Below are 27,395 nucleotides of genomic sequence, written 5' to 3' on the forward strand. Positions count from 1 at the left end.
TCACACTGCTGGAGTCCTGGCTGGGACTGGTGGCACTGCTGGGAGGAAGCTCACACTGCTGGAGTCCTGGCTGGGTCTGGTGGCACTGCTGGGAGGAAGCTCACACTGCTGGAGTCCTGGCTGGGACTGGTGGCACTGCTGGGAGGAAGCTCACACTGCTGGAGTCCTGGCTGGGACTGGTGGCACTGCTGCGAGGAAGCTCACACTGCTGGAGTCCTGGCTGGGACTGGTGGCACTGCCGGGAAGAAAATCCCACCCTTGGAGTCCTGGCTGGGACTGGTGGCACTGCTGGGAGGAAGCTCACACTGCTGGAGTCCCAGCTGGCACTGACAGGGCACTGCTGCGAGGAAGCTCACACTGCTGGAGTCCCAGCTGGCACTGACAGGGCACTGCTGCGAGGAAGCTCACACTGCTGGAGTCCCAGCTGGCACTGCTGCGAGGAAGCTCACACTGCTGGAGTCCCAGCTGGCACTGACAGGGCACTGCTGCGAGGAAGCTCACACTGCTGGAGTCCTGGCTGGGACTGGTGGCACTGCTGGGAGGAAGCTCACACTGCTGGAGTCCTGGCTGGGACTGGTGGCACTGCTGGGAGGAAGCTCACACTGCTGGAGTCCTGGCTGGGACTGGTGGCACTGCTGGGAGGAAGCTCACACTGCTGGAGTCCTGGCTGGGACTGGTGGCACTGCTGCGAGGAAGCTCACACTGCTGGAGTCCTGGCTGGGACTGGTGGCACTGCCGGGAAGAAAAATCCCACCCTTGGAGTCCTGGCTGGGACTGGTGGCACTGCTGGGAGGAAGCTCACACTGCTGGAGTCCCAGCTGGCACTGACAGGGCACTGCTGCGAGGAAGCTCACACTGCTGGAGTCCCAGCTGGCACTGACAGGGCACTGCTGCGAGGAAGCTCACACTGCTGGAGTCCCAGCTGGCACTGCTGCGAGGAAGCTCACACTGCTGGAGTCCCAGCTGGCACTGACAGGGCACTGCTGCGAGGAAGCTCACACTGCTGGAGTCCTGGCTGGGACTGGGCACTGCTGGAGGAAGCTCACACTGCTGGAGTCCTGGCTGGGACTGGTGGCACTGCTGGGAGGAAGCTCACACTGCTGGAGTCCTGGCTGGGACTGGTGGCACTGCTGGGAGGAAGCTCACACTGCTGGAGTCCTGGGGGACTGGTGGCACTGCTGGGAGGAAGCTCACACTGCTGGAGTCCTGGCTGGGACTGGTGGCACTGCTGGGAGGAAGCTCACACTGCTGGAGTCCTGGCTGGGACTGGTGGCACTGCTGGGAGGAAGCTCACACTGCTGGAGTCCTGGCTGGGACTGGTGGCACTGCTGGGAAGAAAATCCCACCCTTGGAGTCCTGGCTGGGACTGGTGGCACTGCTGGGAGGAAGCTCACACTGCTGGAGTCCCAGCTGGCACTGACAGGGCACTGCTGCGAGGAAGCTCACACTGCTGGAGTCCTGGCTGGGACTGGTGGCACTGCTGGGAGGAAGCTCACACTGCTGGAGTCCTGGCTGGGACTGACAGGGCACTGCTGGGAGGAAGCTCACACTGCTGGAGTCCTGGCTGGGACTGGTGGCACTGCTGGGAGGAAGCTCACACTGCTGGAGTCCTGGCTGGGACTGGTGGCACTGCTGCAAGGAAGCTCACACTGCTGGAGTCCCAGCTGGCACTGACAGGGCACTGCTGGGAGGAAGCTCACACTGCTGGAGTCCTGGCTGGGACTGGTGGCACTGCTGGGAGGAAGCTCACACTGCTGGAGTCCTGGCTGGGACTGGTGGCACTGCTGGGAGGAAGCTCACACTGCTGGAGTCCTGGCTGGGACTGGTGGCACTGCTGGGAGGAAGCTCACACTGCTGGAGTCCTGGCTGGGACTGGTGGCACTGCTGGGAGGAAGCTCACACTGCTGGAGTCCTGGCTGGGACTGGTGGCACTGCTGGGAGGAAGCTCACACTGCTGGAGTCCTGGCTGGGACTGGTGGCACTGCTGCGAGGAAGCTCACACTGCTGGAGTCCCAGCTGGCACTGACAGGGCACTGCTGGGAGGAAGCTCACACTGCTGGAGTCCTGGCTGGGACTGGTGGCACTGCTGGGAGGAAGCTCACACTGCTGGAGTCCTGGCTGGGACTGGTGGCACTGCTGGGAGGAAGCTCACACTGCTGGAGTCCTGGCTGGGACTGGTGGCACTGCTGGGAGGAAGCTCACACTGCTGGAGTCCTGGCTGGGACTGGTGGCACTGCTGGGAGGAAGCTCACACTGCTGGAGTCCTGGCTGGGACTGGTGGCACTGCTGGGAGGAAGCTCACACTGCTGGAGTCCTGGCTGGGACTGGTGGCACTGCTGGGAGGAAGCTCACACTGCTGGAGTCCTGGCTGGGACTGGTGGCACTGCTGGGAGGAAGCTCACACTGCTGGAGTCCCGGCTGGCACTGACAGGGCACTGCTGGGAGGAAGCTCACACTGCTGGAGTCCCAGCTGGCACTGACAGGGCACTGCTGGGAGGAAGCTCACACTGCTGGAGTCCCAGCTGGCACTGACAGGGCACTGCTGGGAGGAAGCTCACACTGCTGGAGTCCCAGCTGGCACTGACAGGGCACTGCTGCGAGGAAGCTCACACTGCTGGAGTCCTGGCTGGCACTGACAGGGCACTGCTGCGAGGAAGCTCACACTGCTGGAGTCCCAGCTGGCACTGACAGGGCACTGCTGCGAGGAAGTTCACCGCCCTGTAGGTTGACTGATGCTGACACAGAGAGGGTGAGGACTTGGTGTCCTGGGATGAGTGACGTTTTTCTTCTGATTTCTGCATGTCAGTTCAATATTAACCAGCCAGGCTCCCCCTTGGCCCCAGGATTTCTCAGTCTTTCTCCGTGCTCGCCTTGCGGCTGCGGTTTCACCATGGAACAGGGCAGAGCTCCACTGCTTTGCGGTTTGCTCCTTGCCATCCTGCTGCACCTCTCACACACTGTGGACGGTAAGATATAGCTGAGCAGGACAGAGCAAGACCTGAAATGGGATGCTGAGCTTGAACCCAGCTTGGTTATTTAATGGCAGTGGGGAGAGGAGAGGACGTGGAGGGAGAATTTAGTAGAAACTTTTCTCTTTAAAACATTCTCCTGTTGAGGGTCTTTCCAGGATGTTTCCCAGGGGTCCTTGGATGTATTTTGGGGTTTGTCTGAGAGAGAGCTTTTGCCCTCCACAAGCTTTCATACTAAGTTGTGCCTCTGTTCCTCAAGCAATAAATACTTAGACACACGCTGCTTGAGAAACAGATGCAGAAATTGTGATCTGCCAGCTACCTCTTACCATATTAAGAGTGCTTCTGTGTCGCAGCTGGCACCCAGAAATGCTCGTCTCTTGTCTCGTTCTGTCTTTCAAACGGGACCCATGCTGACACCATTACACTGTAAGAGACACCTGGCTCAGCCACCCTACTCTAAGCTCACAGCACAGGCCCAGAGTGACTAGAAAGTCTGATGCCACAGCAGAGCCTCTCAGCTTGGCAGATGCTGCTGCGAACAACTGTCCCAAGTCCAAGGAGGTGAAAAAAAAAAAAAAAAAAGCAGAGAGGCAAAGCAAGCACCAGATTATGGGGGACTAATCCCCACCACCACCAGTGCTCTGCTGGGAGCGGGAGGAGGGAAATCCCACAGAGACCCAGCTACATCAGAAAATAAAGCACAACACTTCTGCGTGCCGAGATACTTCCAATTAAAAACAGTAGTTAAACATCAGCTGTCCCGTTCTGGAATTGTCTCTGTGACAACCTAGTTCTTGCTGATAGTTTTTCAACTTTTAGCATAAGCATTGAAGAAATATATTCCTGTGATGTTACAGACTCCCTCCTTCTCCACCTAAAACAAGAAGACAAGGTGACACCGTGGAGTCCCCACATTACCCAGACAGATAAAACAAACATAGCTGTGGCAGTTTAGTATCTGTACGGAAAATTCTTTAATCAGAGTTTGCAGCATCTATTGAAAAGTCTCTGTCAGGTGGTAGATTCTGAATGAGGAGCAGGATGTTTTTTAGCCAACTTATCATTTATCACTCGCTCAGCACATGTATTCAGTCTGCTGAGGCAGCAGGATCTGGGTGTAGGAAATGGAGAGGGGGACCCAGGCTTGTGGAGGCTGCAGGGTCCCACAGCCCAGAGTACATTGCTAATGAGAGCTGCCTGCTGTCAACGGAGGAAATCTGTCTGTACCCACGGGAAAAATGATTGGTCTTACTTAAGACAAATAGCTAACAAGGCAAGCATAAAAGTAAATATTTATTAGCTGAGTTCTCATAATCAAGCAGGCTTCCTCAAGTTTGAGGCTGAATTATCAGCAGAGCTGTGTGTGACTAAGGTGTGACGGCTCCTTTGCTAAAACCAGTGCTGGCACATTCCTTGTCCAGAGTGTTGAAACCAAGGACAACAGTTAATGCTCAACCTAGTTCCAGGGAACATTTGGAGGTCTGTATGTATAATTTATATACAACAGATTTGACCTTATGAAGGAACCAAATCCACATAATAATCATGATGGTGGTTGGTGTGGAGTGGAATAGGTTTCATTTTAAAATGTTGAATATATAGTGAGTAATGCTGAAATTATAATGTATTTTGGAGGCATGATGCAACATCCTCTTTTCAGAAACAGAATTTTTTTTTTATATTTAATCTTTATTGAGTTTTGTTAATTTCATGACATAACTCAGCCATTATACAATACAAATGTCTACTTATACATTACTAACCATATTAAGTGAGAACATTAATCTCAACATGTAATAAATCATCTATAGAATATATCTGAACCTTTGACATCCTATTACCATGAAATAGCTGGAAATAAATTCCTTAATTGAGCATAAACAAAGTAATAGTTTAAATATATCTGGAACATTTACCCCATTTCTTAATATTTGCGAATACCTTTATTCAGAAGTCATTTCCCCCAATAAATTCTTAGTCTCCAAGAACTTTAAGTCAGAAGGTTCAAAATAGATATAGCTTTTGTTCTTTAATTTTAACATACATTTACAGGGGTAATAAACAGTCATTTGGGCTCCCACTTTATCTGCTAATTGTCTTAAGGCTAAGAATTCCTTTCTCCTACTTTGAGTAGATTTTGTTACATCGGGAAAAATCCATAAGAACATAAGAACATGCCATACTGGGTCAGACCAAGGGTCCATCAAGCCCAGCATCCTGTTTCCAACAGTGGCCAATCCAGGCCATAAGAACCTGGCAAGTACCCAAAAACTAAGTCTATTCCATGTTACCATTGCTAATGGCAGTGGCTATTCTCTAAGTGAACTTAATAGCAGGTAATGGACTTCTCCTCCAAGAACTTATCCAATCCTTTTTTAAACACCGCTATACTAACTGCACTAACCACATCCTCTGGCAACAAATTCCAGAGTTTAATTGTGCACTGAGTAAAAAAGAACTTTCTCCGATTAGTTTTAAATGTGCCCCATGCTAACTTCATGGAGTGCCCCCTAGTCTTTCTACTATCCGAAAGAGTAAATAACCGATTCACATCTACCCATTCTAGACCTCTCATGATTTTAAACACCTCTATCATATCCCCCCTCAGTCTTCTCTTCTCCAAGCTGAAAAGTCCTAACCTCTTTAGTCTTTCCACATAGGGGAGCTGTTCCATTCCCCTTATCATTTGGTTGCCCTTCTCTGTACCTTCTCCATCACAATATATCTTTTTTGAGATGCGGCGACAAGAATTGTACACAGTATTCAAGGTGCGGTCTCACCATGGAGTGATACAGAGGCATTATGACATTTTCCGTTTTATTCATCATTCCTTTTCTAATAATTCCCAACATTCTGTTTGCTTTTTTGACTGCCGCAGCACACTGAACCGACGATTTCAATGTGTTATCCACTATGACACCTAGATCTCTTTCTTGGGTTGTAGCACCTAATATGGAACCCAACATCGTGTAATTATAGCATGGGTTATTTTTCCCTATATGCATCACCTTGCACTTATCCACATTAAATTTCATCTGCCATTTGGATGCCCAATTTTCCAGTCTCACAAAGTTGCTGATCATATTTTACAGCCCTATTTCTCAAAAATAATTTGAGCACCATATCCCTGTCGGAGGGAAAGATAAATCTAACCAGAACTATCCCTCTCTTATATACTATCTCTTCATTCAATGTTTCTAGCAGTTCAGTGATGTGTAACGGTTTTGATTGTCCATCTTGCTGTCCACCTTGTTCTCTCGGACCCCTTTCAGGAAGAAAGTAATTTTGCCAATGGTGGTAAAGATTCTTTTGGTATTTTTAATATCGTACCCATATATTGTTTAAATTGTTCCAGAACTGAGATCCCCTCTATTTGGGGAAAGTTGATCACTCTTAAATTTAAATATTTCAGTTCATTTTCAATTTTCTCCATCTTCTTTTGCTGTCAATTCTCCTTGTATTAACCCTGTTTGTATTCTCTCCATTTGTATCACCTTCTGATCTAAGTCCTGCATTCGTATCTTTTGTGTCTCGTTCTGTTGTTCTATATTTAACATTCTTTTATTTACGTCTGTATCTACATTTGTAAGGGTAGTTATCGATTTTTCTAATTTCATATGGCTGACCAGACGTTGTCAAGCGTAATTTTCATTGGTTTTTCAAATTTTGGGGGATAGTGAGCTCTGATTTGGAGGCTCTGGCATTATTCCCAATTTTATGTGTGTCAGAGCCTTCTCCTTCATCTATTATACAAGGCTCTACACCTCCTCTTCTTGTAGAGCCTTTTCCCCTAATGGTAACACATTTAATCAGAAAAATTGATGTAGATAATTTTCACCAAGGGGAGGTGAAGGAGTATTCGGTGCTCCTGGACTCAGAGATATAACTGAGGCAGGTGATGCCATTTTATGCTCCTTTATAGACATCACAGCGCCTTCTTCAAGGGAGTAACTTCTGGGGTTGAGTGGAAAAAGCTTTCAATTTTAGCTGGGAAGGGGTCGCTGGAGAGGATGTAGCCACTACCTCCCTTAGTTTCCCCTTCCTTTTAGTATGTGGCATTTCTCAATACCAGATAGGAATAAATATAGGAAATGCGAAAGCTATTCAACTCTCCAGTGTCTAAAATTTCCAGCCAATGGAGGTTTCAGAGAATTCTTTTAAATAATTGAATTAAAATGAAATCACTTACTGTGCGGAGGAGAAGATCTTTAATGATCAAAGGGAAAAAGAATTAAGCTTCCAGGCAAAGCCGCGCGCCCCTTAGGCGCGAGCCGGCGTCGACTGCGTGCCGCAAGGGGGTCAGATTTTAAAGACCTTGCCGGCTCCGCCCCGATGACATCGAATCCGGAAGTCCCGTTGCTCTGTTGGGCAAGCCTCTCTTACCCCTCGGGCCGGCCAAGCAATTTTCAGGTAATTCCTTCTCCTCCTCCTCAACAGAATTTTTTAAATAGTTACAAATTATTTCCTGCACAATATATCCCCCAACTGAGTTTGTACATCAGGTGTATCACAAACACACACTCTCTCTCAAACCTTGTTACAGGTGACATTTAATGCCCCATAGGCCTTCATCCTAGTAAGCTGCTGGATTCTGATTCACTTTGGCTTTTTCTGTCAAATGAAGTCACCATGTCTATTGTGCTTGACTTTATCATTACATGCCTCAATTAAAACTGCTCTCTCATGTGATACGATAACTGTTTACTACTCTTTTGCTACTTTAGCAAGTTTCTTATACTAGATTCCACATCTCAGTTTCTTTGGGTTACATTTATGTCTAAAATCAAGGACATCCTACCTGAACTTGACTCTGAACCATACTGCAGGAAGTATTTGTTTTAGATGCTTTTACTAAATTATTGTTTTAACTTTATTAAAATGCTGTGGTGGTAGTTTGACCCATTGCCAGAAAGGAGAAGTTTCTTACAGTATGAAGTTAACTTTAGCTTATTTATTAAGAACATCAGTAATAGAAATGATTCTGCTGCTAGAGGAGCCTGCATCAAGAGTGAGCCATGAGCTGTTAACTATTACACGATCATAAAAAACAAGAACTAGGTGAGAAGGGGAAGAAAAGGTAGAAGAAAATAAGTACTGCATTCAGTTCTGGAGCCCGTATCTAAAAAATGGCAAATAGGGCAGCGGTGGTCCTGAGAAGGGCAACCAAAAGGGTGTGGGGTCAGCATTTGGAAGGACCCCAAAAGAGGAGGTGCAGGGAGATAAGATACAGACCTTCAGATACCTGAAAGGTTTTAATGTTGCACAATCAACGACAAACCTTTTCCGTTGGAAAGAAACCTTTAGAACTAAAGGTCACGTCATGAAAGTCCAGGGCAGTGGCCTCGTTTCCTGATGTTGATTCTATTTCTTCACAGAGAGGGTGTTGAATGCTTGGAATTCCCTTCCAGAAGAGGTGGTGAAGATAAAAACAGTAAACAAACTCAAACACTGAATGGGATAAACACTACAGACCCCTAAAGGCTACAGGTAGAGAAGAAGAGAAAAGGGTTCATGGAGGAAAACTGCACGGAGCAGCAGCTGCTACCCCTAAAAGAAGGCACGGGGATTGCAACCCTTAACCAATTAGTTTTCATAATTGACACAATTGCAACATCTCTCTGCTTTGACAGTGCAGGAAAAAAGTCAGAGCCTTGACTTTTACAGGCCGGGGTACAGATGCACAGACATTAAGGATAAAGCGCAGGACTGCTTCTATGGCCAAGTCCAAAAGCAAAGCACGTTCAAGCAGCATTGCCTGAATTATCAAGAAGGCTGCTCACACCGTAAACATGTTACTAGCAGTAATTTTGTTATGGGTTGGATAGTGCTTGGTTTTGATTGTTAATATTACTACCCTTAAAATAAGGCTTGGGAATAACTTGAATGGAGCAGCAGTTACTACCTTTAATAGAAACATGGGGGTAACCTGCATGGAGCAGCAATTACTGCCCTTAACAGAAACATGGGGGTAACCTGCACGGAGCGGCAGTCACTACCCTTAACAGAAACGTGGGGGTAACCTGCACGGAGCGGCAGTCACTACCCTTAACAGAAACGTGGGGGTAACCTGCACGGAGCGGCAGTCACTACCCTTAACAGAAACGTGGGGGTAACCTGCACGCAGCGGCAGTCACTACCCTTAACAGAAACATGGGGGTAACCTGCACGGAGGGCAGTACTACCCTTAACAGAAACATGGGGGTAACCTGCACGGAGCGGCAGTTACTACCCTTAACAGAAACATGGGGGTAACCTGCACGCAGCGGCAGTCACTACCCTTAACAGAAACATGGGGGTAACCTGCACGCAGCGGCAGTCACTACCCTTAACAGAAACATGGGGGTAACCTGCACGAGCGGCAGTCACTACCCTTAACAGAAACATGGGGGTAACCTGCACGGAGCGGCAGTCACTACCCTTAACAGAAACATGGGGGTAACCTGCACGGAGAGGCAGTTACTACCCTTAACAGAAACATGGGGGTAACCTGCACGGAGAAGCAGTTACTACCCTTAACAGAAACATGGGGGTAACCTGCACGGAGCAGCAGTTACTACCCTTAACAGAAACATGGGGGTAACCTGCACGGAGCAGCAGTTACTGCCCTTAACAGAAACATGGGGGTAACCTGCACGGAGCAGCAGTTACTGCCCTTAACAGAAACATGGGGGTAACCTGCACAGAGCGGCAGTTACTGCCCTTAACAGAAACATGGGGGTAACCTGCATGGAGCGGTAGCACTCGTTGACATCCCCTGAGGAAGCCATTGGTTAAACAAAGGCCTTTTGTTGGGTACATAAAAGGATTGAGCTAGTGGGTATATATATATGGGAATTCAGGATGTTTTGTATGATCCTAGTGAGGTTTTTGTATCTTACATTGTCTGTGATCTTATAACTGATACAATTTCAATATATGTTCTGAATCATGGATACAATGTACTAATGTGGTTTGTGTGTTTTTGATATTAAGATATACAGCACAAAATATCTCTTAATCATCTGACCATTACTATTTGTAATAAGTACTTATATCTGTATAATTTATTAATCTGTTAGCAGCTATTTGGTGTCTTCCTTCAGCAATGACCTTGCCTCTCATCCCCCTGGCCCCCTATGACTCTTAACACTGCTTCTACAATCTTAGTTATTGTCTTTAAAAATGGTTCATATCTTATTATGAGAATTTTAACGTATCTGTAATTAGTATGTAATTGCTGTACTTGGTTTGAATTTTGTGGTATTAATACTGGGTGTTATACATTCAAAATTGTTGTTGATTTTAGTTGCCCTTTGGTTTGCTTGTATGTTTCACTCACTTGTTACTTTAGTTTTATATTTCTTGGGGTGGTTTGTGGCTCTTTTGAATGCTGTTCTTGGGATGACACCAGAATCTGAATCTTCTTTTTTGTAAAAGGAGTAAAAAGGGGAAGCATCCTAGTTTTTCGCTGGATGCAGGATGTGTGTGTGTCCCATTCTGTTTGTAAAGGCGGGATATAAACATCTGAAAAGAAATAGCATTCACTGCAGAACTTCAAGATGGACGTGTAACTTTCTTCCTGTTCTCACCATGTGGCATCAATGCCAGGCTAAATGGCTCCCCGGGATCCTCCTCTGCTGGTAGACAGAGAAGGGGATGGCAGCCCACGACTTTGCTTTTACTTCCACCGCTGCTACCTCATTCCCTCTCCCTCCATCCTCCTTGCCGTTCCCATTCTTGTTCTCTCCTCTGTATTCCTCCTTTTGCTCTTCCCCTCTTATCCCTCCTTTATCTTTACTCTTCTCTCTTCCTACTGAATCTGAAAAGCCTTCCACTCTGTGTCCTACTTCTGTCTTCTAATTGCCAGAAGGAAACTGAATTACAGATGTCATAGACCTCTTCATGTTGTATAGCTTTCTGCTTTGTTTTATGTCTATGTGCAAAGTACAGACTAATAAAGATGGTTTTATACCTGTTGGTACCAGCAGAAAGCTAATAATAAATAGGGCGCCTAGCCTGCTTTCGTTCTGCCTCTGGGACACAGACCACAGCTGTGCCTATAGGAGAAACAAACACTAAGCCCCTGCTTTTTCTGGGCTTTGTTTTAAAATAATCCCTTTATGCATTTTTAATCAGAGAAGATAATGTGCTGGTTTAAATGGAGCAAAACATAAACATCCCCGCAATATGTGGCTCAAAGAAAAAAAAACCATGGCACTTCCCATCCCCCACCATCTACAGTGAACAGACAGCAGAGACCCAGGAAACAGAGGGGAAATCAGCCATAGCATTCATCAGCATTTCTTCTGTCTCACTTGTACTGTATGCAGTACCCTCAGTGATCAACACCAGGTTTAGACTGTGCCTTCTCCAAAGAGCTTACAATCTCAAGGGTCAATTTTCACTAGGTCGTGCACAAGGATATGCTGATTTTATAACGTGTACAGTGGCGAGCTCATGTTAGAAAAATATGTCTGTGTGTACATACATGCTAGATTTTAATATCTGCCCATGTAGGTGTGGGTGAACCAATACTCGCACGCACAGGGGTGAAACTTTCAAATTACATGCGGCAACGTGATCAGCCTTTCATCCAGTTCTAGTCCACTCCAATTAAAGATTGGACTGGGAGGGAACTTCCCTACCTCGTTACTGGAGCAGAAATATTTTCTGTGCGCTGGCCGGCTGCTGGTCTGTGCTTCCCCAGCAGGCTCTATCCCACCCACCCCTCAAGCTATGCCTCAGGAGCCGGCCACCTGCAGCTCTTTGAAAATGTACTTGTCAGTGGGGCCAATGTAATAAAACGTGAATAAAATATATCAACTCAGTTTTAATGTACATTTTCTTTTCTCATGTGCATCAAAATGCATTAACTCCCAATGTAATAAACTAATGCATCAAGACTTTCGAAATGCAGGCTAATGCACAAAGGGGTGCAGTGCTGAGTGTGTGCTCTGCCTTACTTCATGGGTGCAGTGCTGAGTGTGTGCTCTGTCTTATTTCACTGAATACTGAGTGTGTGCTCTGCCTTACTTCATGGGCGCAGTGCTGAGTGTGTGCTCTGCCTTATTTCATGGGTGCAATGCTGAGTGTGTGCTCTGCCTTACTTCATGGGTGCAGTGCTGAGTGTGTGCTCTGCCTTACTTCATGGGTGCAGTGCTGAGTGTGTGCTCTGCCTTATTTCATGGGTGCAGTGCTGAGTGTGTGCTCTGTCTTATTTCACTGAATACTGAGTGTGTGCTCTGCCTTACTTCAAGGGTGCAGTGCTGAGTGTGTGCTCTGCCTTACTTCATGGGCACAGTGCTGAGTGTGTGCTCTGTCTTATTTCACTGAATACTGAGTGTGTGCTCTGCCTTACTTCATGGGCGCAGTGCTGAGTGTGTGCTCTGCCTTACTTCATGGGTGCAGTGCTGAGTGTGGCTCTGCCATACTTCATGGGTGCAGTGCTGAGTGTGTGCTCTGTCTTATTTCACTGAATACTGAGTGTGTGCTCTGCCTTACTTCATGGGTGCAATGCTGAGTGTGTGCTCTGCCTTACTTCATGGGTGCAGTGCTGAGTGTGTGCTCTGTCTTATTTCACTGAATACTGAGTGTGTGCTCTGCCTTACTTCATGGGTGCAATGCTGAGTGTGTGCTCTGCCTTACTTCATGGGTGCAGTGCTGAGTGTGTGCTCTGCCTTATTTCATGGGTGCAGTGCTGAGTGTGTGCTCTGCCTTACTTCATGGGTGCAATGCTGAGTGTGTGCTCTGCCTTATTTCATGGGTGCAGTGCTGAGTGTGTGCTCTGCCTTACTTCATGGGTGCAATGCTGAGTGTGTGCTCTGCCTTATTTCATGGGTGCAGTGCTGAGTGTGTGCTCTGCCTTACTTCATGGGTGCAATGCTGAGTGTGTGCTCTGCCTTATTTCATGGGTGCAGTGCTGAGTGTGTGTTCTGCCTTATTTCATGGGTGCAGTGCTGAGTGTGTGCTCTGCCTTATTTCACTGAATAGCGATTTGAGCATTCAAAAATGAAAAGGCGCACTAGACAAGTCTAACATGACCTTAGCTAATGGGAGGGTGGAGGCCAGTGCTAGCTTTTTTGCTGCCCCCCCCCCCCCAAAAAAAAATTAATTCAGTGTCTGTCTCGGGCCCATCAAATATAGATTGCAGGACAGAGTTGGGCTTTATTTTTTAAAAACTGACACCCCCCCATCCCAGAACCTATGTCTAGGGAAGGCACCTTAGGCAAAACGTCTTGCACACCCTTTACAGACACACACAGTTACATTATGCATTTATAACACATTTTAGATGAAAAAGAACATTCAAAAGTACAGTCTGAGGCAAAACCATCACATCCTGCATCTTATATTTACAGGCACTGCCAGAAAGATACTCACAATGCCTGTGGTAATGTGTGGGCTTGGCCCTCAGAAAGCTATGAATAAACAGAATTACCATTACACTATAGTGAACTTCCCATATCATAACGACCTTATCTATGAAAAGGCAACACTACACATATTACATCAGGCCCTAGAACACCAATAAAAGTCTTATTAGGAAACCAGGCTGCTATAGATCCCTACACAGAAATTACTTGCCAGCAAAGTATCTCAACTCTGTCACATATGCAGAACCCAGAGAGACCCTGACCAAATACAGAATAAAGAGATGAGAAAGTATAAACAGGAACGGGCTGAGAACTGAACTGAACTGAATCCCACAGCAAGCCAGCCTCACTATATGCAGAGCAACAATGGAAACACCAGGAGTGATATCATTGTGAAACCGGCTGACACAGGAGGAGCCATTGTAATTCTCAGTCGGTCCCACCGTCAGTTATCCAATACAGACTTCTAGCAACGATTATCCATGGATCCTACTCCTGAGATTTTGGCAGAAGTAATTAAACTAGTTGAATATGGATACTCATCCGGTTTTTTTTAACTTCGTAAAAAAGAATTTCTCATCAAACATCTTAAAATACCACTTTTGTACGTAGTTCCCAAAGTACATAAAACCTTGGATAAACCTCCCGAAGATCTATAGTCTCTGCCAACGATTCTGTACTTCAACCACTTTCAATTTTTTTGGACCGGATATTGCAACCATTTGTTCAAAATATTACATCTTATGTAAAAGATAGCACGGACATGTTACAATTTTTACAATCCCTCAGTGTTTCATCTGATGAATTGCTGATTACTTTTGATAGAGAATCTCTATATACAGTTATAGCTCAGGATCAAGCTCTATCAATTATTTCCAAACAAGCATGTGCTCTCTTCCAGCGCATCCCTACAGAGTTCATTGCGCAACTCTTAGAACTCACCTTAACTAAAAATTATTTTGCATTTGAAGAGCAATTTTTCTTGCAAATTTGGGACGTTGCCATGGGTGCCGCCATGGCCCCTGATGTGGCAAACATCTATGTTGCAGATTTTGAATCTACCTTTAACTTGACAATGCTTATGTTTTATCCTATTTTCTTCTGATTGATCCTTCTTCCAATTTCTGAATGAAGATTTTTTTTTGGCTAAAATAGCCTCTTTACCTCACCTTTTAACCATGCCGCTAATCATTTTGCCTTCCTTCCACTTTTCTTAATGCATGAAATACATCTGGTCTGTGCTTCTAGGATGGTTTGGGTTTGTTTTTTTTTGGTTGTTTTTGTTTTTTAAACAATGTTGCACACTTTTTTTACCTTTGTAGCTTCACCTTTCAGCTTTTTTCTAACTTTTTCCTCATTTTGTCAAAGTTTTCCTTTTGAAAGTTTAGTGCTAGAGCTGTGGATTTACAAACTGTCCCCCTTACAGTCATTAATTCAAATTTAATCATATTATAATCATTATTGCCAAGTGGCTCCACATTATCTCTCACCAAATCCTGCGCTCCACTGAGAATTAAATCTAAAATTGCTCCCTCTCTCGTCAGTTCCTGAACCAATTGCTCCATAAAACTGTCATTTATTCCATCCAGGAACGTTATCTCTCTAGCATGTCCCGATGATACTTTTATCCAGTCAATATTGGGGTTATTGAAATCTCCCATTATTACTGCACTATCAGTTTGATTAGCTTCCCTAATTTCTCTTAGCCTTTCACTGTCCGTCTCACAATTTTGGCCAGATGGATGGTAGTATACCCCTATCACTACACTCTTCCCCAATACACAAGGGATTTCTATCCATAAAAATTTGATTGTATATTTAGTCTCATGCAGGATGTTTATCCTGTTGGACTCTATGCCATCCTGGACATGAAGCACCACCCCCACCACCAAGGTGCTCCTCTCTGTCATTGTGATATAATTTGTACCCTGGTATAGCACTGTCCATTGGTTATCCTCTTTCCACCATGTCTCTGATTCCAATTAAGTCTGTCATCATTCACTGCTATGCACTCTAATTCTCTCATCTTACTTCTTAGACTTCTGGCATTAGCATACAAACATTTCAAAGTGAGTTTTTTGTTTGTATTTCATTCTGCTTTTCAGTTGACAGGGATAAATTGGAATCTTTTAGCTTGGGTGAGTTTTTAATTACAGGCACTTGGACTACTTTTCTTATTATTGGAACCTCACTGTTGGCCCTAATTCTAATGCATCATTAGTACCTTTGAAGATACCTCTCTCCGAACCATGCGCTGCCTGAGCGACTGTCGGCTTTCCCCTTTGTTCTTGTTTAAAAGCTGCTCTATCTCCTTTTTAAAGGTTAGCGCCAGCAGTCTGGTTCCACCCTGGTTAAGGTGGAAACCCATCCCTTCGGAAAAGATTCCCCAGTTCCTTACAAAACCGAACCCCTCTTCCCTGCACCATCGTCTCATCCACGCATTGAGACTCCGGAGCTCTGCCTGCCTCTGGGGACCTGCGTGTGTGGAAGAGGGAGCATTTCAGAGAACCAGGCTGCTAATGCTAACCTTTAAAAAGAAGATGGAGCAGCTTTTAAACTAGAACAAATGGGAAAGCTGACAGTTGCAGTCCACAAAAAGACATAAGTATTGGCAAGTTAAATGTACAACATTAATTGATAAGACAGCTAAAAGAGAATTTGAAAAGAAGTTGGCTGTAGAGGCAAAATCGCATAATAAAAACTTTTTAAAAATATATCCAAAGCCTGTGAGGGAGTCAGTTGGACTGATATATGATCGAGGGGTTAAAGGAGCACTTAGGGAATATAAGACCATTGCAGAAAAGCTAAACAAATTCTTTGTTTTGATGTTTTTACTGAAGAAGATGTCTGGGGAGATGATTCAAATGAACTTACCCAAATCATGGTGAACCTGGAACATGTAGAGGGCCAGATTGAAAAACTGAAGAGTAGCAAATCACCTGGACTGGATGGTGTACATACCAGGTTCTGAAAGTCAAAAATGAAATTTAGACCTATTGCAAGAAATTTGTAACCTATCATTGAAATCCATCCATTGTACCTGAAGAGTGAAAGGTGGCGAATGTAACAGTGATTATATAAAAAGGGCTCCAGAGGTGATCCGGGAAACTATACCAGTGAGCCTGACTTCAGTGCTGGTAAAATTCGTGGAAACTATTCTAAAAAATAAAAATCACAGAACATATAGATAGACATGGGTTAATGGGACACAGCCAGCATGGATTCACCCAAGGGGAAGTCTTGCCTCAACAAATCTTTTTTGAAGGGTGAATAATCATAAGGATAAGGTGAACCGGGTAGATGTGGTGTATTTGGATTTTCAGAAGGCGTCTGACAAAGTCCCTCATGAGAGGCTTCTAAGAAACTAAATAGTCATGGGATAGGAGGCGATGTCCTTTCGTGGATTACAACTGGTTAAAAGACAGGAAACAGAGAGTTGGATTAAATGGTCAATTTCTCAGTGGAAAAGGGTAAACAGTGGAGTGCCTCAGGGATCTGTACTTGGACCGGTGCTTTTCAATATATATAAATGATCTGGAAAGGAATACGATGAGTGAGGTTATCAAATTTGCAGATGATACAAAAATTATTCAGAGAATTTAAATCACAAGCAGATTGTGATAAATTGCAGGAGGATTGGGCTTCCAAATGGCAGATGAAATGTAATATGGACAACTGCAAAGTGCATATAGGGAAATATAAACCCATGCTAGAGTTAAACAATGTTAGGTTCCCTATTAGGTGCTACAACCCAAGAAAGAGATCTAGGTGTCATAGTGGATAACACATTGAAATCGTCGACTCAGTGTGCTGCGGCAGTCAAAAAAGGCAAACAGAATGTTAGGAATTATTAGAAAGGGAATGGTTAATAAAACGGAAAATGTCATAATGCCTCTATATCGCTCCATGGTGAGACCGCGCCTTGAATACTGTGTACAATTCTGGTCGCCGCATCTCAAAAAGATATAGTTGTGATGGAGAAGGTATAGAGAAGGGCAAACCAAAAATGATAAGGGAATGGAACAACTCCCCTATGAGGAAAGACTAAAGAGGTTAGGACTTTCAGCTTGGAGAAGAGATGGCTGAGGGGGGATATGATAGAGGTCTTTAAGATCATGAGAGGTCTAGAACGGGTAGATGTGAATCGGTTTTTTACTCTTTTGGATAATAGAAAGACTAGGGGGCACTCCATGAAGTTAGCATGTGGTGCATTTAAAACTAATCGGAGAAAGTTCATTTTCACTCAACACACAATTAAGCTCTGAAATTCATTGCCAGAGGATGTGGTTAAGGCAGTTAGTGTAGATGGGTTTAAAATGATTTGGATAAGTTGCAGGAGGAGAAGTTCATAAAGTGCTATTATCAATAGGGAAAAGCCACTGCTTGTTGCTGGCATTAGGAGAATAGGATCTATTTAATGTTTGAGACTTATCAGATACTTGTGACTTGGATTGGCCACTGTTGGAGGCAGAATACTGGGCTTGATGGACCCTTGGTCTGACTTAGTATGGCATAATTTATGGTTTGTTTTTTTTTATGTAAGCAGTGGATTTCCCCATGGTTTATGGACTTTTCCTCCAGGAACTTGTTCAAACTTTTTAAAACCCAGCTATACTAACATCTTTCACCACATTCTCTGGCAATGAATTCCAGAGCTTAATTATGTGTTTAGTGAAACATATTTTCTCCTATTTGTCTTAAATATATTACCTAGTACTTCAATGTGTGTCCCCTAGTCTTTATAGTTCTTGAAAGAGTAAATAGCCGATTCACATTTACCTGTTCCATGCATGTATTTTATAGACCTCTAATATATATATATATAACGATAAAAATTATATTATATATATTTATATATTATATATAACGATAAAATATATTATTATATATTATATTAGATTATATATTATATATTATATATATATTATATATATTATATTAGATTATATATTATATATAACGATAAAAAAACTCAGACCCCTGCTTCATTTCTCAGACTTCCGCACAGTTCTCCAGTCTATCATTTGTCTAAATAGACTATTGTAACGCTCCTCTTCCTCGGCATCCCTGCAATACATACCAAGCCTTTACAACTTTTGCAAAACGCCGCCGCTAGGATTCTGTCAAACACAAGAAAAAGAGACCATATTACCCCCACACTCATAGAACTACATTGGCTCCCAATAAAATCACGAATTCTTTATAAAGCACTCTCCATCATTCATAAAAGTCTGTTAACACTCCAACCTCAACTGGATCAACCCCCCCCTCCTCCCCCGCACCTCCAACAGACCCAACCCGCACAGCCCTTCAAGGGACCCTTCGTGCCCAACCCATCAAACTTTCAAACTCTCCTCTACTATTAGCAGAGCTTCTCCCTCGCCAGCCCCACCCTATGGAACTCCCTACCCCATGATATACGCCTAGAGACACATACACCCAAATTCAAAAAAACTGAAAACCTGGCTTTTCCAGCAAGCCCTACTCCATATCCCCCCCCCACCACTTAGAATTTCCCCTTTAGAGAATTCCTCTATAATATATACTCTTCGAGCTATGACTATGAATGCCTTCGATTTAAGACTAAGAATTTGCCTGCTGTTTTTTGTACTTTGAACTCTCCTATCTGTGTATATAGTTGGTTTACTCATATTGATTTATATTTATATCTAGTTTTCACCCCCCTGTTAATGTACTCTATTGGTTATATGTAAGGGCCCCGCCCAAAAGTTAATCTTGTTCCGCTGTTATATGTAAGGCTCCGCCCCAAATGTTTTTGTTTTTGTAAACCGATGCGAGTGTCAACGGATGTCGGTATAAAAGAGACCTTAATAAATAAATAAATAAATAAATAATATATATATATATATCTTTTTTTTTTTTTGCTATCTTTTCCAAGCTGACGAGCCCTCACCTCTTTAATCTTCCTCATAAGGGGACTCATTCCATCCCCTTTAGCACTGTGCCACCTTTCTCTGTACCTTTTCTAATTCTACTATATATTTTTTTGAGACGTGGTGACCGGAAGTGCACAAAATACTCAAGGTGCAAGTTGCAGCATGGAACGATACAGAGGCAATATATTCCAGTTTTATTCTCCATTTCTTTCCTAAAAATTCCTAGCATTTTATTTATTTTCTTGGCTACTGCCAAACTGAGCAAAGGATTTTAACATATTATCCATGATGACACCTAGATTCTTTTCCTGGGTGTTGACTCCCAATGAGGAACCTTGCATTATGCAGATATAATTTGAGTTATTCTTCCCTCTATGCAGCATTTTGCACTTGTCCACATTAAATGTTTGGATGCTTAGTCTCCCATTCTTGCGAGTCTTCTCACAATTTTTCATAATCCTCTTATAATTGAATAATTTTGCATCATCAGCAAATTTGATCATCTCACTCATTGTTCCCATTTCTAGGTCATTTATAAATATGTTAAAAAGCAATGGATTCAGTACAGATCCCTGGGGCCTCCACTATTCACCTTTCTCCATTGAAAAGATTGACCATTTAGACCTACTCTCTGTTTTTGTCTTTTAAACAGTTTCTTAATCCACAATAGAGTACTGCCCCATCCCATGACTTTTTAATTTCATCAGGTGGCTCTCATGAGGTACTTTATCAAACACTATCTGAAAATCCAGATATGCTATATCAGCTGGGTCATCTTTCTCCACATGTTTATTCATGCCTTCAAAACAATGTAGCAAATTGGAGAGGCAAGACTTCCCTTGACTAAATCCATGTTGGCTTTGTCCCATTAAACTATGGCTATTTACTGTATATGTTCAGTAATTTTGTTCTTTAGAATAGTTTCTACCATTTTTACCAGCACCAACATCAGGCTCATTGGTCTGTAATTTCCTGGATCACTCTTGGAACCCTTTGTAAAAACCAGCATTACATTGGCCACCCTCCAATATTCAGGTACTGTTACAGATTTTAATTATAGTTTACAGATTACTAACAGTAGGTCTGCAATTTCATTTTTCAGTTATTTCAGCACTATGGGATTATACCATCTGGTCCAGGTGATTTGCAACTCTTTAGTTTTGTCAGTTTGCCCTAATACATCTAGGTTCACTGAGATTTGTTCAGTTCCTCTGAATCATCACCTTTAAATATCACTTCTGGCATGGGTATCTGCCTTACATCTTCCTCAGTAAAAACTGAAGAAAAGATTTCATTTAGTCTCTCCACTATGGCCTTGCCCTCCCTTAGCATCCCTTTCCCCCCCTCATTCATCTAATTGTCCAACTGACTTCCTTATAGGCTTTTTGCTTTGAATATACCTTAAAAAGTTTTTATTATGAGTTTTTGTAAATTCTGTATCAATGCTTTGCACCTAACTTGCCAGTGCTTATGCTGTTTCCTATTTTCTTCATTTGGATCCCTTTTCCATTTTTTGGAAGATGTTCTTTTGTGTAGAATATCCACTCCCACCTCCTCCTAACCTTGCCAGTCATTTAACCTTCCTTCTACCTTTAATGCATTGAATACATCTGCTCGGGCTTCCAAGATTAAACTCTTGACCTTGCAGTTGCTCCTTTCAGTTTGCTCCTATTTTTCTCATTTTATCATAGTCTCCCTTTGAAAGTTAAATGCTATCATAGTAGATTTCCTTTCCTTAGTATCCTTTCTCCAGTTATCAAGTCAAATTTGATCTTGTTATGATTACTATTTCCAAGTGGACCCTAACACCATTACCTCTTAGTGTTCCTCTAAGGATTAGGTTTAAAACAGCTCCCCTCTTGTTGGTTCTTGTACCAGCCATTTATTTCATCTAGGAACTTTACCTTCTATCCTGATTTAAATTCACCCCATCACTATTCGGGTATTTGAAATCACCCATTATTACTGTGCTGCTCATTTTGTTAGCTTCCCTAATTTCTGTTAGCATTTGATCATCTGTCTGTTTATTCTGGCTGGGTGGATGGTAGTGCACCCCCACTGATATTCTATTCCCCTTCTCATATAGAATTTCTATCCATAAAGATTCAGTGTATTTTGTTTCCTCCCTGATTTATAGCTGGATGAATTTTGAATATATATCCAGTACTAAAATCATACAAATCTCAAAATTGAATCCCTTCACTTGTCCTCTCAGCCTATGTTTGACCCCCCCCCCTACTAAAGATTGCCCATTCCAAAATAGCCAGTTCAGTTACTAGGTTAGTGAACCTTTTCCTTGAAACAGAACATATGCAGAAAGCAAACATTGACAGTTCTGATTTCTCAAATTATCACCCTATTTCTTCACTCCCATTTTTAGAAAAAAATTATTGAATCTAAAATACTGAAACAACTCACACGATACTTTAACAATAACGCCATCTTACATCAATAGCAGTTTCTTTTCATCTTCATATAGACATCATTCACCGTTTCTTCTAGACCTCATTGCAACCTTTGATATTATTAACCATGACATACTATTACAGTTTCTATCAGCAACTGGCTTCAAAGGATGTGTACTTGCCTAGTTCAAATCATATCTTAATAACAGATTTCAACAGTATCAAATCACTAATATTACTACTTCCACTTGGACTCTCATTACAATAGGTGTCCCTCAGGGATCTGCCCTATCAGCTTATATCTAACTCCCTCTGTGCCTTGCAATCAACTCTTGGGTATCATACTGCTTATACTCATAACATCCAGTTCTTTTTTTTTACATTAAAATACACCTGGTCAGCTGCTATCCATTTTGTGTTATTATGCCTCTGAACCATAAAAATGTGGCTATCGCACAACTATTTTTAAATCTCACAAAAACTGAAATAATGATCCTTGGTCGTTCAGCCCCATATCAAATTCCCAATACACTGATCTTTGAAAATGAGATCACTATCTCTTAAACTGTATGCAGTCTTGGTGTAATCCTCCTAAAGTCACAGATCAGATCAGTAATTCAATCATATCAAATCCTTCCTTGAACACAGTGATTTTCACACTGTACTGCAAGCCTTAGTTCTTACTTCACTCAATTACTGTAATTCCTTGTATGTTGGCCTACTTCAGAACACAAATAGATCACTACAACTGACTCAGAATCCATGAACATCCATCCTCCAGTCTCTACACTGGTTGCCCATAGCATAAAATCCGAACTCTAGCTTAGACCCTGTTACACAAGTCAACCTTACATTTTCATACTCCAACACGTAACCCAATATCTGTGAATAAATTCATTCTTCCAAAGTAATAGATACTGATGTCCTACAATCAATAAGACACAATTGTACCACCCTACATGCAGTGGATAAGGACATTTTTTCTCATTAATTAGACCTCATACATAGGCGTCATGTAATGCAAAATAGCAGATTGGTAAGAATGCCGAGTTATAATCATGGGTCATATAATGAAACCTTTTGTATGCTTCAGTGCTTCGGTGCACAAGTTCAAATATTTATGTACAGTTAAACCATATCCATCAACAACTTTTGTGAATGCAACACTGTCTTTTTGTCGGCTTTCATTATACTTCAATTTACTTAGCTTAATAGCTTGATTGAGCGAAGAAACGCCGTGCTGCCAGAATGGCAAATAAGATGAGCCTTGTACATTCTGGCAGCACGGCGTTTCTTCGCGCAATCAAGCTATTAAGCTAAGTAAATTGAAGTATAATGAAAGCCAACAAAAAGACAGTGTTGCATTCACAAAAGTTGATGGATATGGTTTAACTGTACATAAATATTTGAACTTGTGCACCGAAGCACTGAAGCATACAAAAGATTTCATTATATGACCCATGATTATAACTCGGCATTCTTACCAATCTGCTATTTTGCATTACATGACGCCTATGTATGAGGTCTAATTAATGAGAAAAAATGTCCTTATCCACTGCATGTAGGGTGGTACAATTGTGTCTTATTGATTGTAGGACATCAGTATCTATTACTTTGGATGTCTGGACGACTGAGACCACTGCCCAAAATCATTTTGAGAGTTCTACTGTGAAATAAATTCATTCTAACATGAATTTAGCAAAACATACCCTTTTAGCAATGACCCGTGAGAGCTTTTTCAATCGCTGGTCCAGTAATGTGCAACTTGGTTCCTCTTGAAATTCATTCAATATCCTATCATAAGGAATTCAAGAAAGCCATAAAGACCTACTTATTTGTTCAGGCCTTCCAAGCTGAAACCTAGCCTAGGCCCTGCAGTCTTTTCCAGATGATTCCTGTCAAGTGTGTTGTTTTCTTGTTTTAATTTGTCTTTTTTTTTCTTTATGTTGTGGATGTCTTGATATTCGTGCTAGCTTTGTAACCTGCCCTGAACTTCAGAGGGTGTGAGACAAAGTAATTTTTAAATAAATACATTTTGTTCTGTGTGACTCAATGCCCTCTTTAATATATAGCAGCACCCCTCCACCAATTTGATCCATCCTACCATTGCAATATAATTTGTACCCTGGTATCACAATGCAAGGCACAATAATGCAAGCTTCTCCTCATTACCCCACCACAGAACAGATACAGCAGGGGCAGCAGCAGTACAAGCTTCCTACACACACACACTCTCTCACACACACACACACACTCTCTCACACACACACACACACTCTCTCACACACACACACACACTCTCTCACACACACACAGACTCTCACACACACTCTGCCTCATGACTGTTATTGAACAGGTACACAACAGACAGCACTGGGACTTCTGTCTCTTTCTTCCAGCAGGAATATACTTTCGCTTGTGGATTTAATCATTAGCAGCAGGCTTAGATACACTGTTTCTAATGTTAGTTCAGTCTCCTTCTGCACATTGTCATGATTTCTGCTGTAGCTATTTTACAGGAAGTCCCCTGTCCACTTTCTCAGTTGCAGTATTCTTAAAGTTGGGTGGGGGCTGCTGTGGGTGTAGGAGGAGACAACGCCTGGCAGGATGCAGAAGGGAAGAGACTGTGTGCTATTTAGTGAAGCTGAGTGTGGGATATGCATGCATACAGCAGCACTGACTCAGGTAGAAAATCTCTCTGCAAAGCCAATTAAATGACATTTTAACTCTAGGTTTAAGCGTTTAATTTTAAACAGCTGTCTGGCTTGGTAAATCAAGGCAGAGCAACTTGCCTGGCTAGCACCTATTTCCCTGTTTTCCTTTATTGATGCTTACCTTGAGAAGGGCAAGAAAAGGTGGATATGATCCCGATTACAGTGGAATGTGCTACAAAGGGAATTTCCGTCTGTGAATAAAGGTCTTTTAGTGACCGCCTCAGTGAAGGAAGGTAGCCAGAACATGGAGCGTGAACGAGCGATTACAGTGGCAGGACCAATGCCAGAGAAGTTACGGCTAATGAGGCTATTTAGGGAATGCTAAAAATCTGGCTTTATAGTATCTAAAGGTAAAGAGAGAGGGCTGAAGAGTTAAGCAGCAAGGGGTTTAGAGGGAAAGTCAAGAGTCGTTATTCATGTTTGTTTTTTACTACTTTGTATTGGTATTTTATGTATGTAAAATTAGTAAATTGCCTCGGTATAGGAAAAAAGGGAAAATCAATCAATATGAAGAGCAAAGTTAAAGTAGATGGGGGGTCTCTTCCTAGTTCCTTTAGCTCAGCAGATTTTCCATATATCAGCATTGTATGGCTGACGGGTGAAATCCTAAGGACCCTACTTAGAGGATAAGCTGTAGTGCTACAGTTCCCACATCAGCCCGGTGCTTGCAAAGAGTCAGCTTTCAGTCCAGTGTTAACACTAGGAACTGTCCATTGCAGCACTGCAGCCTATGCTTTCAGCTCCAGGCAGGACTTTTGTGTACAGCATGAGAAAGCTCCCGGTGTAAGTTATGGAGCAGAGCAACAGGGACACTGCTGATGGAAGTTGTCCTTCACCTCAGTTCTACTTCTTCAAATTAAAATTTAGATTTTCCTGAGATGAAGGGAAAGCAAGAGCTGTCTCTATAACATAGAGATACACTCTTTCTCTACTGTATCTGTAGCATATATACACTCTACTGTATCTGCTGTCTCTGTAGCATATATACACTTTCTCTACTGTATCTGCTGTCTCTGTCCCATGTGCTGTCCCTGTAGCATATATACACTTTCTCTACTGTATCTGCTGTCTCTGTAGCATATATATACACTCTCTCTACTGTATCTGCTGTCTCTGTCCCATGTGCTGTCCCTGTAGCATATATACACTTTCTCTACTGTATCTGCTGTCTCTGTAGCATATATTACACTCTTTCTCTACTGTATCTGCTGTCCCTGTCCCATGTGCTGTCCCTGTAGCATATATACACTTTCTCTACTGTATCTGCTGTCTCTGTAGCATATATACACTCTTTCTCTACTGTATCTGCTGTCTCTGTCCCATGTGCTGTCTCTGTAGCATATATACACTCTTTCTCTACTGTATCTGCTGTCTCTGTCCCATGGACTGTCTTTGTAGCATATATACACTCTTTCTCTACTGTATCTGCTGTCCCTGTCCCATGTGCTGTCTCTGTAGCATATATACACTTTCTCTACTGTATCTGCTGTCTCTGTAGCATATATACACTCTTTCTCTACTGTATCTGCTGTCTCTGTCCCATGTGCTGTCTCTGTAGCATATATACACTCTTTCTCTACTGTATCTGCTGTCTCTGTCCCATGGACTGTCTTTGTAGCATATATACACTCTTTCTCTACTGTATCTGCTGTCCCTGTCCCATGTGCTGTCTCTGTAGCATGTATACACTTTCTTACTGTATCTGCTGTCTCTGTAGCATATATACACTCTTTCTCTACTGTTTCTGCTGTCTCTGTCCCATGTGCTGTCTCTGTAGCATATATACACTCTTTCTCTACTGTATCTGCTGTCTCTGCTGTCTCTGTAGCATATATACACTCTTTCTCTACTGTATCTGCTGTCTCTGTCCCATGTGCTGTCTCTGTAGCATATATACACTCTTTCTCTACTGTATCTGCTGTCTCTGTCCCATGGACTGTCTTTGTAGCATATATACACTCTTTCTCTACTGTATCTGCTGTCCCCTGTCCCATGTGCTGTCTCTGTAGCATATATACACTTTCTCTACTGTATCTGCTGTCTCTGTAGCATATATACACTCTTTCTCTACTGTATCTGCTGTCTCTGTCCCATGTGCTGTCTCTGTAGCATATATACACTCTTTCTCTACTGTATCTGCTGTCTCTGCTGTCTCTGTAGCATATATACACTCTTTCTCTACTGTATCTGCTGTCTCTGTCCCATGTGCTGTCTCTGTAGCATATATACACTCTTTCTCTACTGTATCTGCTGTCTCTGTCCCATGGACTGTCTTTGTAGCATATATACACTCTTTCTCCACTGTATCTGCTGTCCCTGTCCCATGTGCTGTCTCTGTAGCATATATACACTTTCTCTACTGTATCTGCTGTCTCTGTAGCATATATACACTCTTTCTCTACTGTATCTGCTGTCTCTGTCCCATGTGCTGTCCCTGTAGTATATATACACTTTCTCTACTGTATCTGCTGTCTCTGTAGCATATATATACACTCTTTCTCTACTGTATCTGCTGTCTCTGTCCCATGTGCTGTCTCTGTAGCATATATACACTCTTTCTCTACTGTATCTGCTGTCTCTGTCCCATGTGCTGTCGAGAGAGAGAGAGAGCGAGAGAGAGAGAGAGACAGAGACAGAGACAGACACTGGCCATAATAGCATGTCCCGTAGACAGGTATTTGTATCCCTAGGATAGGCCCACCTAGTAACTCGAGGTGGGGATTAGGTAAGAGTGTAGGGGGTTAGGGGCCGCTTTCACATTCTACATGAGACGTACGAACAGAACAGTGGTCTCTTGTGAAGATTTGCTGGCCTTCGGAGTGAGGAAACTCACTCCAAGATGAGATTTGGGCAAGGGTCTCTCAACCTAGCTTGATGTTACCCAGGTAGAGAGTCCATCAAGCTAGGTTGAGAGACCCTTGCCCAAATCTCATCTTGGAGTGAGTTTCCTCACTCCGAAGGCCAGCAAATCTTCACAAGAGACCTCTGTTCTGTTCGTACGTCTCATGTAGAATGTGAAAGTGGCCCCTAACCCCCTACACTCTTACCTAATCCC

General features: G+C 43.2%; 1 protein-coding gene across 3 annotated transcripts in view; it reads left to right on the plus strand.

The window, feature by feature from the left end:
• Positions 1-2,628: 2,628 nt before the first annotated feature.
• Positions 2,629-27,395, plus strand: part of CHRM4 (cholinergic receptor muscarinic 4) — a 94,001-nt gene continuing 69,234 nt past the window's right edge. For all 3 annotated transcript variants that reach the window (XM_029582387.1, XM_029582388.1, XM_029582386.1), the window contains exon 1: positions 2,629-2,966. The gene's annotated coding sequence lies outside the window, so the exon portion shown is untranslated. The remainder of the gene's footprint in view (positions 2,967-27,395) is intronic.

Source organism: Rhinatrema bivittatum, chromosome 17, assembly GCF_901001135.1.
Source record: "Rhinatrema bivittatum chromosome 17, aRhiBiv1.1, whole genome shotgun sequence".
Classification (NCBI taxonomy): domain Eukaryota; kingdom Metazoa; phylum Chordata; class Amphibia; order Gymnophiona; family Rhinatrematidae; genus Rhinatrema; species Rhinatrema bivittatum.